Source organism: Halichondria panicea, chromosome 1 (assembly GCF_963675165.1).
Source record: "Halichondria panicea chromosome 1, odHalPani1.1, whole genome shotgun sequence".
NCBI classification, from domain to species: domain Eukaryota; kingdom Metazoa; phylum Porifera; class Demospongiae; order Suberitida; family Halichondriidae; genus Halichondria; species Halichondria panicea.
In genome coordinates this window covers 6,131,989-6,148,712 of record NC_087377.1, presented here as the reverse complement: position 1 = coordinate 6,148,712, position 16,724 = coordinate 6,131,989, and the positions used below count along the sequence as shown (strand labels likewise).

Here is a 16,724-nt window from a genome sequence, read left to right as displayed (position 1 = left end):
ACTCCCTCCAGCCCCTCAATTATCTCGTGCATTTTCCGCTGGAAAACTTCTGGGGCCGAAAAAATCCCAAATGGCATTCGTTTCCACTGATATCTCCCAAATGGAGTGTTGAACGTGGTGAGTAGAGACGATGGCATGTCCAATGCCACATGCCAAAACCCGTTTCTTGCATCCAAAACCGTGAAGAACTTTGCCCCATGGAGACGAGTTGCAATCTCTTCAATGGTGGGTAACGGGTAGTGCTCCCGGTGAATAGCATTTAGCATTGTTTAGTTCCTTTGGATCCAAACACAAACGTAGCTTTCCATCTTTCTTGGTCCAAACCACCAGCGAGCTGATCCAGGGAGTGGGCTCTGTCACAGGGGCTATTATGTCTTGCTGGACTAGGACGTCGAGTGTCTCTTGTAAGCGACCTCTCAATGCAACTGGAACTCTTCTCTGGGAGGGTGTTGCACAGGGTCCATCGTTTTATCGAGCCGGATGTGGTACTCTCCTGCTACTAACCCCACTCCTTCACCAAAACTTTTGGGGTGTTTTTTTAGGATAGTGTCTTGGTCCAAAGGGCTGCCTTTCTCGTTTACTGAGAACACCGTGGCATCTCCTGTAACTGGTTTGTTGAGGCCATCGTTGTCCAAATATGCGACAATTTTCATGCCCACACAAGCTTTCCTTCCTAGTAATGGTCGGGTATTCGTCTTATCGACTAGTTTGCAAGCTAGCTTGTACTTGGAACTTCCACGTGAGACTTCGATGGTAGCAATACCGTACACGGGAATTTGAGTACCTCCATACGCAATGATCTTCTGACTGGTGGATTTGACATTTCTTAGGTTGTGGTCTTTTGTTGCTTTCTTGTATAAGTCTAACGGGACTACATTGCACTGCGCTCCCGTATCCACCTGGAAACGTAAGCAGTTTCCGCTCTCTAGTTTGAGTGTGACCAACTGAGAGTCATCTATGCCTGTTCCTGGCACTCGTGTTTGCAAGATTTCCTCTTGCTCGTCTAATGTTTTGACTTCCTTCAGAGTTTGCCTACTTCTGCATTTCACTGCAAAGTGGTTTGGTTTACGGCACTTATTGCACGTTTTACCATAGGCTGGACATAGTTCTTTCTTGTTGAATTCATTTTCTACCGCAATTCCAACATTTTCGGCCACTGCGGCCCTCTTGGTTCGTTCGTTCGACTTCTGACTTGACTGCATATATAGTGGCTCCTGAGTTTCCGTCCACTTCTTTCATCTGCATCATCATGCTCTCTGCGGCACGGCATATTTCATCGGTTTTCCCCAACGTTAGGTTAGACTCTCGCAATAATCGCTCTCGTACTTTTGGATCTCGGATCCCGAAGACCAATCTGTCTCTTAGTATCTCGTCTGGAGTGATAGTCTGGAACTCACAGCTTTCTCAGGGCTGTTCTGTACTGATCATATGATTCACCTTGTTCTTGGGACCGACGGTTGAATCTATACCTCTCAAAAGGAGTGTTTTTCCGGGGCTGACAATACTGTTCAAATTTGGCCAGCACTGGTAGTATCTTGGCCTCGTCATCATCTACCCAGTCTGTGAACGTGGAGAATACTTCGCGAGCTTCTTCTCCAATTACAGTGAGTAGAGTTGCCACCTGAACTGCCTCTGATTTGGTGTTTAGCTCCGTTGCTAGTGCATAGTTAGTCCATGCTCGTTTGAATTTCTTCCATTTTTCTGCTGCTTGGGTGTCATGTATTTCCAGAGTTTGTGGAGGTGGTAACATATAACCACCTGTTGCCATTTCTTTGTAATTGATCCCGCCGCTGCCACCATGTAACGAGCATATATAGTTTACTGCAACTAGCTAGTCAGTTTCACTTTAGCCAATGTGTATCAACACGAGGTAAGGTCACTGAGTACAAAAGATGATGTAATGTTAAATATCACCCCAATTGGGGTCCCAATTGGAAGCAAGCTGGAACGCCTAGGCATAACTTTTGGCAGAGCACTGATAATATTTAGCATGGTATAAAGTACCATTTTACACATGGTGAGGCCTGCTTCTTGCAATTTACAGTCCTGTCGTGCGTCGGGCCACAGGCACACACACACACACAGATACACACAAGCGCGCGCGTGTGCACAGATACACATACACACACACACACCCGCGCGGGCAGACACATACAAACACATGCAGACACAGATACACACAAGACACAGATACACACACACAGATACACACACACATGCGGGCACACATACAGACACACACACACACGCACGTACACACAACACAAGTGCGCGCACGCACACACACACACACACACACACGCACACCACTTACTGTAAGCAGTTCCACTCCTGGCCTGACTATAGACTCCCACCATCTCAACCAATCTGTTGGCCCAAACTTTCCGATCTCCGATTCAAGACAAAATTCCAGCATTCATCACAGCTGATAACAGAATACATTGTGGATGAGACCAACAGCAAATCAATGATGACCCCTTTACATTGCAACACTGCTGAGCGTACATATAGGCTTCTGCGTACATATAGGATTCTGTATTTGAGCCAGTACACTACATAGGTAAGCGCATTATCAGCTAAGAACACTATGTACAAGCCGCATCGCTATAATCATACGCACACAAAGCTTACCTCTGAAGTAAAATCTCGCTCTGTCCTTGGCTGGTTGACTGTTCAGATTGGAGGTCCTGACAGAGTGAAGAGAACTGTTACTGTTACTAAGGGGTGCTTACTAAGGGGTGCATCTTTCTTTGCCATACTGAAAAGAATAATAATTGAATATCAAACACTGACACTACACTCTAAAAACAGCTTCTACACAAGTATACTTTACACACTCATAAGCTATCTAGGCAGCATATTAAATCAGCTCAGAGGCTTATGAAGGCTTATACTAGCTCTTGCTATAATACGCTTACCTCTGAAGAGATCCCTCGCTCTGGCCTTGGCTGGTTGACTTTTCCGTTGGAAACCAGGAGATCCTGACACAGTAACTACTGTAGACTACTTTGCTACGAAGTTGAATAAAGAAAACTGTCACTGTTTCCAAGTTATGCATCTTTCTTTGCTAGATTGAATATCAAACCTTGTACACTACACTAAAAAAACAGGCTCTAAACTAACTAAACTATTCTTTCAGTATATTTCATAGTAGGTGGACAAGCAGGATCAGGTGGAGTATACGGCACGTCGCTAATTAGATTCATAAATGAGTGGGCGTAACACCGGAAGTCACGTGGCAAATAGCCAGCTAGTTTGGCGGTAGTTTGGCGCGAAATTGAAGGCTATTTCTGGTGAACAAATTATAAGGATGTCCTTCTTGGAGTTAGGACCAATTGTGTATGGTGGGGTGGATAGAATTATTACTTATCTTCGGGGGAAACATCTGCTGGCATCTAGCTGTGATTGTTCAAGGTACAATAATTAAAAACATAATAATAATAATAATAAATTAATTCATCACAAAACAATGATAATAGTATATAAATGATGGTTAGGTGCAATATACCAATGGTTGAGAGACCAAGACGAGATGTTAGTGATGGAAGTAGCTGGTGGTGTAGGCAGTGTAAGACACGAAAATCGATCTGTGCTGGGAGCTTCTTTTCCAAGTCAAAATTGACTTTACAGAAATGGCTACTGTTGATTCAATTGTGGGCTTGGGAGTTCCCTGTTACATCAGCAGTTGAGCTGGTGGAGGTTGTTAGCTGTTGATACCTACCAGTGGTTGAGAGAAGTCTGCTCAGCCAAGTTGCTTCAGACCGTGGTTGTGTTAGGTGGGCCAGGGGTCACTGTCCAAATTGATGAATCTCTATTTCGACATAAACCTAAGGTGAAAATTTACTAGTGTACGTTGCTATAACTTTGTATGCTATACAGCATCACAGAGGAAGGGCCACATCAAGTGAGATATGGGTTTTTGGACTAGTAGACGTTTCTGTTTCTCTTTCTCCTGCCCTAGGGATAGTTCCTAACCGAACAGTAGCAACACTTCTGCCCATTATTCAATCACATGTAGCTCCTGGGACAATAGTTCACTCAGATCAATGGGCAGCCTACAATGGCGTTGGTAGCTTACCAAATGTAAGCACTGTAAACCATTCCGTCACATTTGTAGATCCTGTAACTGGAACTCACACCCAACATGTCGAGTCGTATTGGAATAGGTGTAAGACGAAGTTCAAGAGGATGAAGGGGGTTGACAGTAATCAACTACCCAGCTACTTGGATGAATTTATGTGGAATTTATGTGGCGAGAGAGAAGTGGGAGAACCCACAGAGTGTCATTTGATAACATCAAATTATGCTCAGTCTAGTCCACGGCGGGTACAATCATTTATTCAGCGGCATTAATAGGCATCCAATAGTGTTGTGTTCATTCATTCCATGATTATAGGCATCCAATAGTGTTGTGTTCATTCATTCCATGATTATAGGCATCCAATAGTTTTCATTCCATGATTCAGTAACTTGTCCAACAATCCAATCACTTCAAATCTCACTTCAAATCACTTTATTATTTTTGTTTCTATGAAAATGTGTTCCATGACAACCAGTGCCACACCCAGTTAGCCCACGTGACACCGGAAATCACGCCTACTCATTTATGAATCTAATTAGCGAGGTGCCGTATACTCATCTCAAAAGGCTTCTAAAGTAGCAAAATGATGATCGCTATACACACACAGAGCTTACTTGTGAAATGATCCTTCGCTGGGGCCTTGGCTGGTTACCTGCTCCGTTCAAAACTCAGAGATCCTGGTTGCCTGCAGTTTTCTGCTACTGCTTCTTAGCTACACATCTTTCTTTGCTAGGAGCTGATAATGAAAGTAATTTAAAATTAATGGTTCCGCGGTGGGCGGTACTACGTATGAATTAACGTCACATACATCGAAAAGTATTCAATATTAAACATAGTAATTGCACATATTGTTTTGTCATAATAATTTAAGTCAGAGGAGGGAGGACACCATTAACCTTAGCTCTAATTAGCTAATTATCGCGACCTTTTAACGACATTCTTTGAACGATTCATCTTTTCTTTCTTTATAACCTCTACATATTGGACACAAGGCTAGAGAAGTAAGCTACTGGACTATGGCCAAGTTGTCAGGACCTGAAGGTAATAGGACCCCTATAAGAAGCACCTCAAGTACTCCTATCTCTAAGATCCAGCATCTCAGGCACTCTGATCTTGTCTCTGTGAGAAGCACTCTTGATCCTGGAGACAGGATCCCTATGAGGAACACCCCAGGCACTCCTGTCTCCAAGATCCCTGTGAGAAGCACCCCAGGCACTCCTGTCTCTGTGCAACATGGAATTGTTTAGTTCAGAGTGTTTCCAACATGAAGAACATCAATGACACTAACAGTCTCAGCTTCTAGCGGTTTGCTCTGTGCCTGTCACTCATACTACAGTACTGTTCTGTGTGTCCCAATATGTAGAGGTTATAAAGAAAGAGAAGATGAATCGTTCAAAGAATGTAATTAAAAGGTCGCGATAATTAGGTCCTCCCTCCTCTGAATTTAAATGAAAATAAAAATCATGTGACCATCATGTGACCAATTAAAATGAAATTTCCTTGTAAAAAGAGGATTTGTTCCAGCTTAGTTAGATCCTATCTTTTCCAGCTGGAATCCTGATGTACATATCATAATATTATACTGATGAAATCCAGCTGCGCAAAAGCAGATTCATAGGTTATCATGGTCTACACAAACAACATGCTAAGATTTACCTGAATTGTCCCTGAGATCTCCTCCTAACTTTCTTGTTTGGCTGCACTCTGTCTTGCGCAGCAGGAAACAAGTTCTCGCCTACAACAAATTCGATCAACTAGCTACGGTGTGATCAAAGCTCCACCCCCCACCCCCACTAGTAATTGCAGACGTTTTCCACCCACACACGTGATAAACATTCCAATGCGATGACGCCATGTGTATGAATCTCATTATAACAAAATTCCTTGTCCAGTCCCTGAGTATTATGTAATTATATATCGCCCTTGAATAGTAAAATAATAGCCTCGCCTTTGTTCTTCGAGCCTTGAAAAACTTTTTTTTTACCATCAGTAACGATTATAATTCTTTGCGTAACTAACAATAGATATAAAAAGTGTCTGACATCTGTTGATGTCTGTGGCTACTGCTGATACTTTGCTGTCACACTATGCACTTGACACTGCCACTGTATGCACTGCCACTGGGTCCCTTTTGGAGTACCTTGGAGTCGCCTCTGTCAAGAGTAGAATACACGGTTTGACACACGCACACATACAAGCATACACTCCCGCACACACACACACACACACACGCACGCAAACTACACACACAAACTACACACACACACGCACGCAAACACACACACACACATACATACGCAAACGCAAACACACACACACATACGTACGCACACACACACACACACACACACACACACATACGTACGCACACAACACACACACAAATCCACTTACACGCATATATACACGCGCACAGACAATTCCATGTACAGGAAGGTTGACGTTGGTGGTTCACAACAGTGTTCAGGTCATGCAGTGTCGATGTCCTATCCAGATCTACATTTTTGATAATTTAATGTTGTAATTATTGTTGTACTGTACCGGGTATTTGATGTTCTTGTTTTTATTCTATACATTGAGTGAAGCCATTTTATTTGTCTTCAAGCTCCTGTCAGAAAACTCATCATCACTGCCCTCATGACTGGCACATCTCTGTTACCTTGCTGTACTCAGCTACTGGGTCTTCTATGTCAATCTGTGCAGGTCCCAGAGCTAGTGGATAGCCCACAATTTCATGCAGCACCTCCTCACTGATCTAGTGTGGCCTCTTAGCCATGCTAGTAGCTCTATAATTTTTTGATAGTGTTTGTTCATGCCAATAATTAATTTGTAAGCTAGCTACATATTCAAGCGTGTATTGCCAAAATATTTTCTGCACAGTAGAAAGTTTTGACTGCATATATACTTACCTGAACAGTAACTGGACGTAGTAGTAGCGAGCCGCTCCCTGGTTTCTTTAGAGCAGAGAGTTAGAGCAGAGAGAAGCCGGATTACATGACGCATAAATGCGTCTGCGGCCGGTTAATAGCTATAGGTTAGTCTATTAATAGCAGCACGTGTGTTGTGCTGAATATACTTTATGATTGAATGTATCATCTCTGCTTTGGATGCCTGTGTCATATTATATGAACATTGACTTACATTGAACTAACTGGTGCCATAGTCCTGCGTGACATTCTGCCAGGACCTGATGAACAGGTGCTAGTTAGCAGCTGCTTAACGCTTATGACTAATCGTGAACTAAGACAACTGGAACAAGTTCAAGCAGAAGCTCAGGAAGAGCTAGAGTTCAAGTAATAGAGATGGGTGAACCGACCGTTGAGGACTTGACATCCCAGCTTGAAAGCCTACGTGTGCCCAGCTACAGGAAAAGGAAGAAGTGGTGGAAAAGCTTCAATCAGTAGACTAAACTGAAGTTGGAAGAGTCCCAATCACAAGTCCCAATCACAGAACTAGAGCTAAGTCAGTTGGTGATGCGAGGTGAACTTGAGAGTCTGCGTACGCTCGAGAATTTGCGAGCAGAGGTGCTCAACAAAGAAACTGATCGTAAGGAAGCTACTAAATGGATGGAAACGTGGATATATGACTTGAATAAGAGCCATGAGAACGAGAAGACCCGGCTACCTGGAAACCACACATGGCGTAGCCGAACCGATAGCCGATGATGACTCTTCGTCTACTAGTACCCCTGCTGATCTTGGTGAAGACACGACATTGCGTGATGACGGAGAGACGGCAATTTTGTCTGCAACGGCTCCAGTGGCTCCAGTGTTTGTACCCCCCCTACTACTTATACCCGAGTCTGATACCAGCGTCATGGGACCCGTCTAATCATGGGACCCATCTAATGAAGGCACAAACGGATGCTATGGCTGCTCAAGCAAGATCCGCTATTATACAACACCTTCCTCCTCTACCTTGGTTTACAGGTGAAGGCCAAGACGCTGTCGATGACAATTTTGGTAAATGGGCAGAATTATTCAAGGAGAGAGCCATGTTCTCTGGCTGGGGTCCAGATGATCAGTTATATCACCTGAAAACACACTTGGAGAAGTCAGCGTACGGAAACCTCCCAGATAGTAGCAAGACTGATGTCAGCAGTGCTACCCGGTGGAATGGAAGAGTTACGAGTTCCACAGAAGAATACAAGGCGATGAGACCACTGAACAGTTGGGTCTAAGTATCCAACGCCTTGGTTACCCATCCATGGGCGGCAAAGACTTTGACCGACTACTGAAAGGCTGCTTCTATCAAGCCCTGAAAGTTGTATGGCAGAGAAACTGCTCAAAGAATACGAAAAACAGTACCAAGAGTCGGCTAGGACCAGAGAACCAGGCAGAACTAAACAGTTCAAGCTGGACGATCACATTGTCAAGAAACCGAATAGTGAACAGAAGACTGGTGACGCAAGACGTTGCCATCTGTGCAAGGAAGTTGGTCACCTTCGTCGCACAAGAGAGAAGCCCCTGGACGAACTTTCAGGACCGCTAACACCAGTGCTGTAGTGACGCGTGTGCGACCCGAGGATCTAACCGAGGCTCAGCTAGAGCAACTATTAGCCGAAAGACTACAAGAGGGTAGCGATGTGAACACTATAATTGCCTCTACGAAAGGTGGAAATAACAATTGATGTAGAAGGGATCCCGATTCTGGCGATACTGGAGCCCAGTCCTGTCACGATCCGCATTCCATGAGGTAGCCCGACACATTCGTGAGACTGGACAGGATGCCCCCATGCTAGAACTACCCACAGTGAAACTCTATGGCAAGGATGGCCAGAAGGGGAGGCAAGGAGTTATGTATTACTGCCCAAGTATCCCTTTGTATTAGACAGTACCAGTGTTTATACAGCCCGATAGCGAACAGCCATGTTTACTGGGGATGAACTCGTTACTGCCGCTTGGTGTCCAAGTAGTCACTGTTGAAGCTGAGACAAAGCAAGGCAGAAGAGAAAATGCTCAAGGTTAATTTGGTGAGTGCACTTACGTTACAAATTGATTGACTGTGATGTTAAACATACGCTAGATGAGCCTAACCGTGAGGCCTTGAGCCTTTTGGGTTTAGAACTATCAGAATCGCTTGTCACTGTGTACGAGAATAAGGTGTTACTACCCATTGAGAATCCACAAGGTATCCCTGTTCGTTTATACGAGTGTTTTGAGTTGGGAACTGTAAAATTGGTAGACCTTTCCGCTACTAAAGGTGAACGAAGTACGGTTGAGAGTTGTCAAACTAGCAGTAAAGCCCCCACGGTTGAGCGTGCAAAGAAACTGCTTAATGTTTTGAGCCTCCCTGGTGATAAACTAGCCCCAGCAGAAACCGATGCTGATGTATTTGCATTGGATGATACCGAACTTGGTTGTACAGACCTCGTTGATACCCTCGACACTGGTGATCGCTCGCCTGTACATCAACCGCCCTATCGCACCCCCGTGATACGACGTGCTGAACTTGATCGAATGGTCGTTGCTATGCAGGAACAAGAGCCTTCCTGTAGCCCTTGGGCTGGGCAAACCCTGTCGTATTGGTGCCCAAAAAAGACGGTATCCTCAGGTTTTGTGTAGATTATCGTCGACTTAACTCTCTCACACGCAAAGACGTGTACCCTCTACCACGTGTGGACTCGGCAAAACAAAATACTTCACTTCCCTAGACCTTGCTTCTGGTTACTGGCAGATCAAGCTTGACGCTGATGCTCGCCAGAAGAGTGCCTTCACTACTCACAATGGCCTCTTTGAGATGCCATTCGGTTTGTGTAATGCACCTGCCACTTTTCAACGGGTAATGCAGAGAGTTCTTTCTGGGTTGGAGTATCATTGTTGTTTTGTATACCTCGATGACGCTTCCAAGACGTTCCAGGACCACCTACAACATCTACGCCAAGTGTTTAGTCGCTGGCTTTGCTTCGGTTAAAGCCAAAGAAATGTGAGCTCCTGAAAGATAAAGTCAATTTTCTTGGTCACGTAGTCTCTTTGGTCACGCAGTCTCTGCGACTGGTATTGAACCAGACCCGTCAAAAACGGAAAGGATCAAGTGTTACCTGTGTCCTGTGGATATGACATCCCTGAAACGTTTCCTAGGACTTGCGTCCTACTACCGTCGCTTCGTACCTAAGTTTGCTGAAGTGGCTGCTCCACTACACAAACTAAAGACGTTCCGTTTCGATGGACTGGAGAGTGCAAGTCCGCTTTTGAGAAGCTGAAATTGGCGCTGACGACTACCCCTGTGTTGACATATCCTCGGTTTGGCCCTAACTGCAGTTTTGTTTTGGAGACTGATGCAAGTACAGTCGGGTTGGGTGCTGTCTTGGCCCAACAACAATCAATACACCCGGTGGCTTACGCCTCACGATGTGTCAACAAACACGAAAGTAACTATGAGCTAGAGACTGTACATACTTGGACACCCATGCACCGTGGTTACTGACCATACCGCTTGTCTGGCTATTCTCAATACGCCGAAACCATCTGGCAAGCTGGCAAGATGGGCCTTAACCAGCACAAGCCGGGACGAAAGTGAGGGACGAGTTGCTCACGGAGAGTTCAATTGGTGCTGTGGAATCTGTAGCTCAAGACTACAGTCCTGTTATACCTGATGCAGGAAGTTAGTCGACTCCAAGCGGAGGATAGTGACTTCGTCGAGAAGTCATCTCAGAAGATCGTGCTAGAAAGCAAGTACTTCACTGTAGTTAATGGTGTACTCTAGAGAAGATAGAGACCGCCCTTGTATAGCCGTACCTCTGAGTCTACGACAACAGCTGATGGAAGAAGCTCACAAGGGTCGTTTTGCAGGTCAGGCCACCTTGCTGATAAGAAAGTCCACGATCGCCTGAGACAATGATGTCAGTCACTCGTGCCTAGAATGTTCCACTCGCAAGACGGGCCGCAGATGTTTCAAACCTCCTCTACATCCGATACCTGTTGGCGGACCATTTCATCGAGTTGCCATCGATATACTACAGTTACCTCTCACAACTAATGGTAACAAGTACGTGGCTGTATTTGTGGATTATTTCACGAAATGGCCCGAAGCATTTGCAATACCTGATCAGAAGGCCGAGACAATTGCAAAGTTGTTCACTGAGCAAATAGTGTGTCGACACGGTATTCCTAAGGAGTTGTTGTCTGACCGTGGCGCTGTCGACATTGGTGCAAGAAATTTGCAAATTACTTGATGTAAGAAAAATCAATACATCGGGCTACCACTCCCAAACCGATGGCATGGTGGAACGATTTAATATGACTCTCACCAACATGATTGCCAAGTCATGCAATGTCCACAACCGAGACTGGGACGTACACCTTCCGTACTTGTGTGTAGTGCTCAGGAATCAACTAAGGAATCGCCGTTTTTCCTAATGCATGGACGTGATCCCCGCATTCCAACCGAGAGTTTGCTCGCTCAGAACCGGAGTCAAACTGGATCTTGTCTCTCGCTTGGAAGCTGGCAGTATTGAGAGTTCACGGTTTTCATGCCCGCAGAACAGCAAGGTAAAACCTGGAAACTATCGCGGCCCTTTCACGGTCCGTTAAAGGTGATTGATACCAACGTTGCTCGTTGGTCGACCCAAAGACGAATCAATCTTCGTTCATATATTTGAACCTATTTGAACCGAGTCCGCATGTGTTATCCCGAACAAGGTGATCAAGTATGGAGTGGACGTGTCCGTAGATCACGTGATGTGACTTCCTACGTTGATCAATATCCTACGTTGATCAATATACTGGTCCAATGATATACTGGTCCAATGACACGTATTCGCTCCAAGAAATGAATTACGACAATGACCCGACAATGACCCTATTTATCATACCTGAGTTTCGAGGACGAACCCCAAACTCAGGGGGGGGGATATGTAACGATCCTTACCTATACTTACCTATACTCGTTATGTTATTCTATTAATAGCTATAGGTTAGTCTATTAATAGCAGCACGTGTGTTGTGCTGAATATACTTTATGATTGAATGTATCATCTCTGCTTTGGATGACTATATTATATGAACATTGACTTACATTGAACAGTATTAGGTATTAGGTAGTTTGGCTAACTGGTGCCATAGTCCTGCGTGACACTCCAAGAACTCACAACGGACTTATTGTCACAGACATGTTTTGTAAGTCACGCACGAGTTTGAAGACTTTCTGAAAACAAATGGAATTGAACATTTGAATGGGCTTGCAGTGCAGATAGTAAAAAAAGGTTTAAAGAAGGAGAGAAATCTTCAAAGAAAATTAGCAAGAGTACTAGCATTCCACTACGGGTTTGACTCCAGCGGAGATGCAACAACCAGATTGGATCTGTTGAAGGCACAGAGGAAACAGAATGAACAGCACGATACTAAGGCCAAGGCTACACAATTGAATGTAGGAGATCGATCCGAAACTATTTGCAAGGAACTAATGTTCAGTTTTTTATTAAATGGACGCATTCGTCGGTGTCACATTCGTCGGTGACAACTTAGAAAACAGGAGTGGACCTCACTTACAAATGATACAGGAAACTCAATTCCAATTGATCGAGACGAATGGAACTGAACTCAACGACATACCGCCGCGGAGCTAAGCCGATGTTCTCCTCTTAAGGAAGTTCTCCTAGGAGGAATGTGGTGAACTAGCATTACTTAGAATAGAGTAGTCATTGTGTATACGTATTTTATAGTTATTCTTAATGAACAGTGAGCTTGTAAATTTCATATCTCGTTCACCGAGCCCCCTGATGTTAAGGGGGTGGACCGTCTGATGGAAGTGGGTCACTGTCCAACGATGACGGTTCCTGATGACAAAAGTGTGCTGATGACAAAAGTGTGTCATCGTGTGATGGACTGTCCGGCGACAATGAAAGTTTGTTGATGTCTGGCAGTGTAGGTGAAGTTTCGGCAAAGGGATTGTCAGAGTTTACATTTATCATTCAACTGAACTCGGTTATAACATAGAAACCATTCTAGCTATACTATACTACTCACACAGTGAACCCTCTGTCTTTCTTCACCGTCCGTCCCAGACAGTTCTGGCCGGTAGTCATAGGCTGTTCAAGCAACATCGGCACAACTTAGCCATAGCGATATGCTAATGAAATTTTAACATAGCAACGTGGCTAGCTAGACTTAAATTGCACGTGATTTTACAGCTCTTCCGAATGTGCGTAGTTCGAGCTACTTTCTAAGTATCGCAGACTTAGAATTCCGCAAAAAAGTCACTTATTGGCGGGGTAGAGTTTTGAGTAATCTTCCTCGGTATGCGCATAGCAAGTTCTTTGTCCTAAAGTTGTTCCCACCATCACTTTCCTTCTGATATATACACTGCTTCAAGACGTCCCCCTCTCACCCATATCTTTGTCACGACATGAATCTTGAGGATTTAAGTTTCTTAAACTTTCTCCATTGAGGATTTAAGTTTCTTGAAGGACTCGACCATCGAGCATTCACAGAGCATTAAATACACTGGCAGACAAGTATCATCTATACTTACTAAACATTTATGTATGTTAGGGGAAGCCCTCCAATTTGCCACACTATACTTACCGTTCAACAGCACTATTCCTGGTGTCACCTTGCTTTGTCATTGCTTTGCTGAAGTGACAACATCCTTTCCCCGTTTTTATAATTTCTTTAAAAATTCATATAATTACCATACATTGAAATGACTTGTAACTATTTCCTACAGGTAGCGCAGACCCCAGAGGTATCTTGACACCATTTCGTTACCTAGCAACTGACCATCCCCACTAATTAGCAATTGTTTAATACTGTATGAGGGCACATGTACAGAGTGGCTAAAGACACTAAATAAGTGTACCGTGACATGGTTCAATCAGGATATGCAAAAAGTTCTCTGTGAGGTCGTACCAGCAGACGCCCTTTTTCCCGGGAAATAATTAGCTACGATATAAAAACAGTCTAACGGTACTTTATAGAGCAAATTCTCGGCTTTCTGCCCATGGGCCACTATTTCGTTGACAGGTCTGCATTGTCTAGATCACTGACATCCACATACAAATCACTAGGAAGCATAGCCAAATACACTATCGTCACTATTTCATCACTATTTCAATGCCAATAGCTTATTTCTATCAACCAAGCGAGGTACATAGCCCAACTAGAGTCAAACGTCTTTAGCATACTATTTAAAGTCTTTATCCATATAAAATCCTTTGTTACTGTTACTGTACAGAAAAGGCAGAGGCAGTCTCATGGTTCGGGGCATCGTTTTGAGATTTAATCACATCCCCTGCACTACGTTTTGACCAATCCCCCTAACAGTAGCTTCCTATCTGGCTATGATACCCGATATCCTCACTCGTAGCAATGATCAATTGGTACTGTATAAAAAAATATCACATGAAAGTGCGCATATTACAATCATCTTTTGAAAATTAGCAGTAGCGATGCCGCCAGTCGTATTAAGTTTCATTCGTCAATGTTTGAAATTTCCATTTTTGGACACCAATTTATTGTGCGAGCAGGAGCCGCTTGGCAACCATTATACAAGTGAGAACACGCATGCGTTTAAGTATACAATGCAGTACAGTGCAGTACATAATACTGCATTTTATTATGTTATACATGCATCACCAATGCAAGTTATTTTCATCGGCTTTCTGCCAACTGCTATGTACCTAGCCTAGCGTATGACAACGTATGACAACATGTGCAATGTGAATGAAGGTTGCAAAAGGCAGTCTTACCATTACCGCCCCCAATGGACGGCTCTCCAATGGACGGCTCTAGTAGCATGCATATGCATACCTATGTATTGATGCAAATGTTTGTTTGATGATCAGTGATGCGGATTCTTCCAATTCATTGCGATGTTGCAAGAACATCACGAGTATTTTGTGGATGTTCGTGAATACTATTTGCCCATCCGCAGCGAGGACGCCTTATGTGACGTTTGCTGTGGTCCCAGGAGGTGTTCTCCGGACGCGGTTTGACTCAGTGTAGGTACCGTCTGACACGGTCAGGCTCCTGGGCTGAGTGTTTGTTTTGGGCTGGCAGCATCCGGTATAGTGTGTACCTAGCTCCAGTTCCAGTTTGTGTGTTATGAATTTTCTAACAACTGGCCTTACACAACTGGCCTTACACATACAGACCACACCCTTAAGCCATCTCAAATCAACATCTAGCATCAAATGTTTAGCTCAGTCTGGTCAGTCTGCCGTGAACAAAGTTTTCCAATCTGCTCCAACGGTCTGACGCTTAGCTAATGGTGGTCTTGCTACGTGTGTGTGTGGAGAACCCTACATTGAACTTTGAACTTGCCCCTAGCCTTGGCTGCTGACAAAAACTTTCTAGCCTGCTGGGAGAAACCATCATCTGGAGTTATTGGAATGTCTGTGAAATGTCTGTGATTCTGCTGAGCCTCTCTGTAAGATCTGAGGAAGTTTGTGAGAAGACTGCGGTAGCTCTCTGTTGTTCCTACGAACCATACTTTAATCGGCGTGGATTCTATGGGTCTCGCCTCAGGGCTCGCCATCTGTACAATCGTTTAATAAGATAAATATCGTCTTACTTTTTCTTAACATTTCTTTCACGATGTTGACTAACATTTTGTGGTTTTGACCTACCTCCATTATAAAATCGGTGCTGTTGACTTAAAACTTGCCTAGACTATTAGCGCCTAGACTATTAGCTAAGCATCCATTTTGTTGCACTGCTTTATATTGCCCATTCCCCAAACAATATTATCATTTGTGGCAATGAACAGATGGAGTGACAATGAAATGAAGGCACTAATAACTATCTGGGGAGCAACTGGACGGAGTTGTAAGAAATAAAGTAAGAATGATACTACTTAACCCTTTCCTGCTTTAATTAAAAAAACAAAATACAGAATAAATATACATTTTTCTTTAAAAATACATATCTCATGAGCCGTTACGGACCACCCCCACTAATTAACGATTTCGTTACAAATTATAAACATAAACAATAAACATACATAAAAAGGCATGAAGTAACTCTCAATGTTCAGAAACTTCTCTCAAGGCAGATGTAGGTGTGTTTTCTTCACCTACACACAGATTTACAAATTCAATGGTGGCCCACTTGTGTACTAACTAGACTAAGCTACTAACTAGACTAAGCATACAGACTACAGGGGCGTACACAGGGTGGTGCTTAGGGTGCTCCAGCTCCAGCACCCCCATCCAGGCTCTGGTGCTCCAGCACCCTATCCAGACTCAGAGAAGCTCAAGTAGATAGTTCAACCATCACTGGCTGGCTAGAAAGAAGCTACACAGCTTAATAGTGATAGTTACAATAACTTTATACCAGTTAGATCTAGCTAGCTAGCCTAAAAAACTTCGATCGTTACTGGGATATATCCCATGGGAAATCCATGGGAACTAATAAAGAGAGTGGGGAGGGGCTCAATAATAAGGCTAGGCAGCAGGAAGTGGTTTGCTGATCAAACACTTGAGCTTGCCTCACAACAACAACCACAACATGCAGCACAACAAGGTTCTTGGATCCAGGTACATGAGGTACATGAATGTATAGTATAATAATATAATTAAGCCGTACAATAAATTATAATAATAATCAATGTTTGCAATGTAAACTACAAAGTCTCTTTTCCTCAACATCAAGGTAACATCAAGGTACGTACTGGTGGTCATACTTTGTACGCTGCCTGTCACCTC

At 43.8% G+C, this 16,724-nt stretch overlaps 2 long non-coding RNA genes across 2 annotated transcripts; both read right to left on the bottom strand.

Annotated features, from left to right (window-relative positions):
- Positions 1-2,267: 2,267 nt before the first annotated feature.
- LOC135338262 (uncharacterized) lies at positions 2,268-3,108 on the bottom strand. The gene is made up of 3 exons (XR_010395460.1): positions 2,919-3,108; positions 2,632-2,758; positions 2,268-2,425 (listed from the first exon to the last, which is right to left on the bottom strand). It is a non-coding gene; the product is annotated as an uncharacterized LOC135338262 (long non-coding RNA).
- A 1,950-nt stretch (positions 3,109-5,058) lies between these two features.
- LOC135338279 (uncharacterized) lies at positions 5,059-7,018 on the bottom strand. Its single transcript, XR_010395474.1, has 3 exons — positions 6,476-7,018; positions 5,738-6,234; positions 5,059-5,677 (listed from the first exon to the last, which is right to left on the bottom strand). It is a non-coding gene; the product is annotated as an uncharacterized LOC135338279 (long non-coding RNA).
- Positions 7,019-16,724: the final 9,706 nt, after the last annotated feature.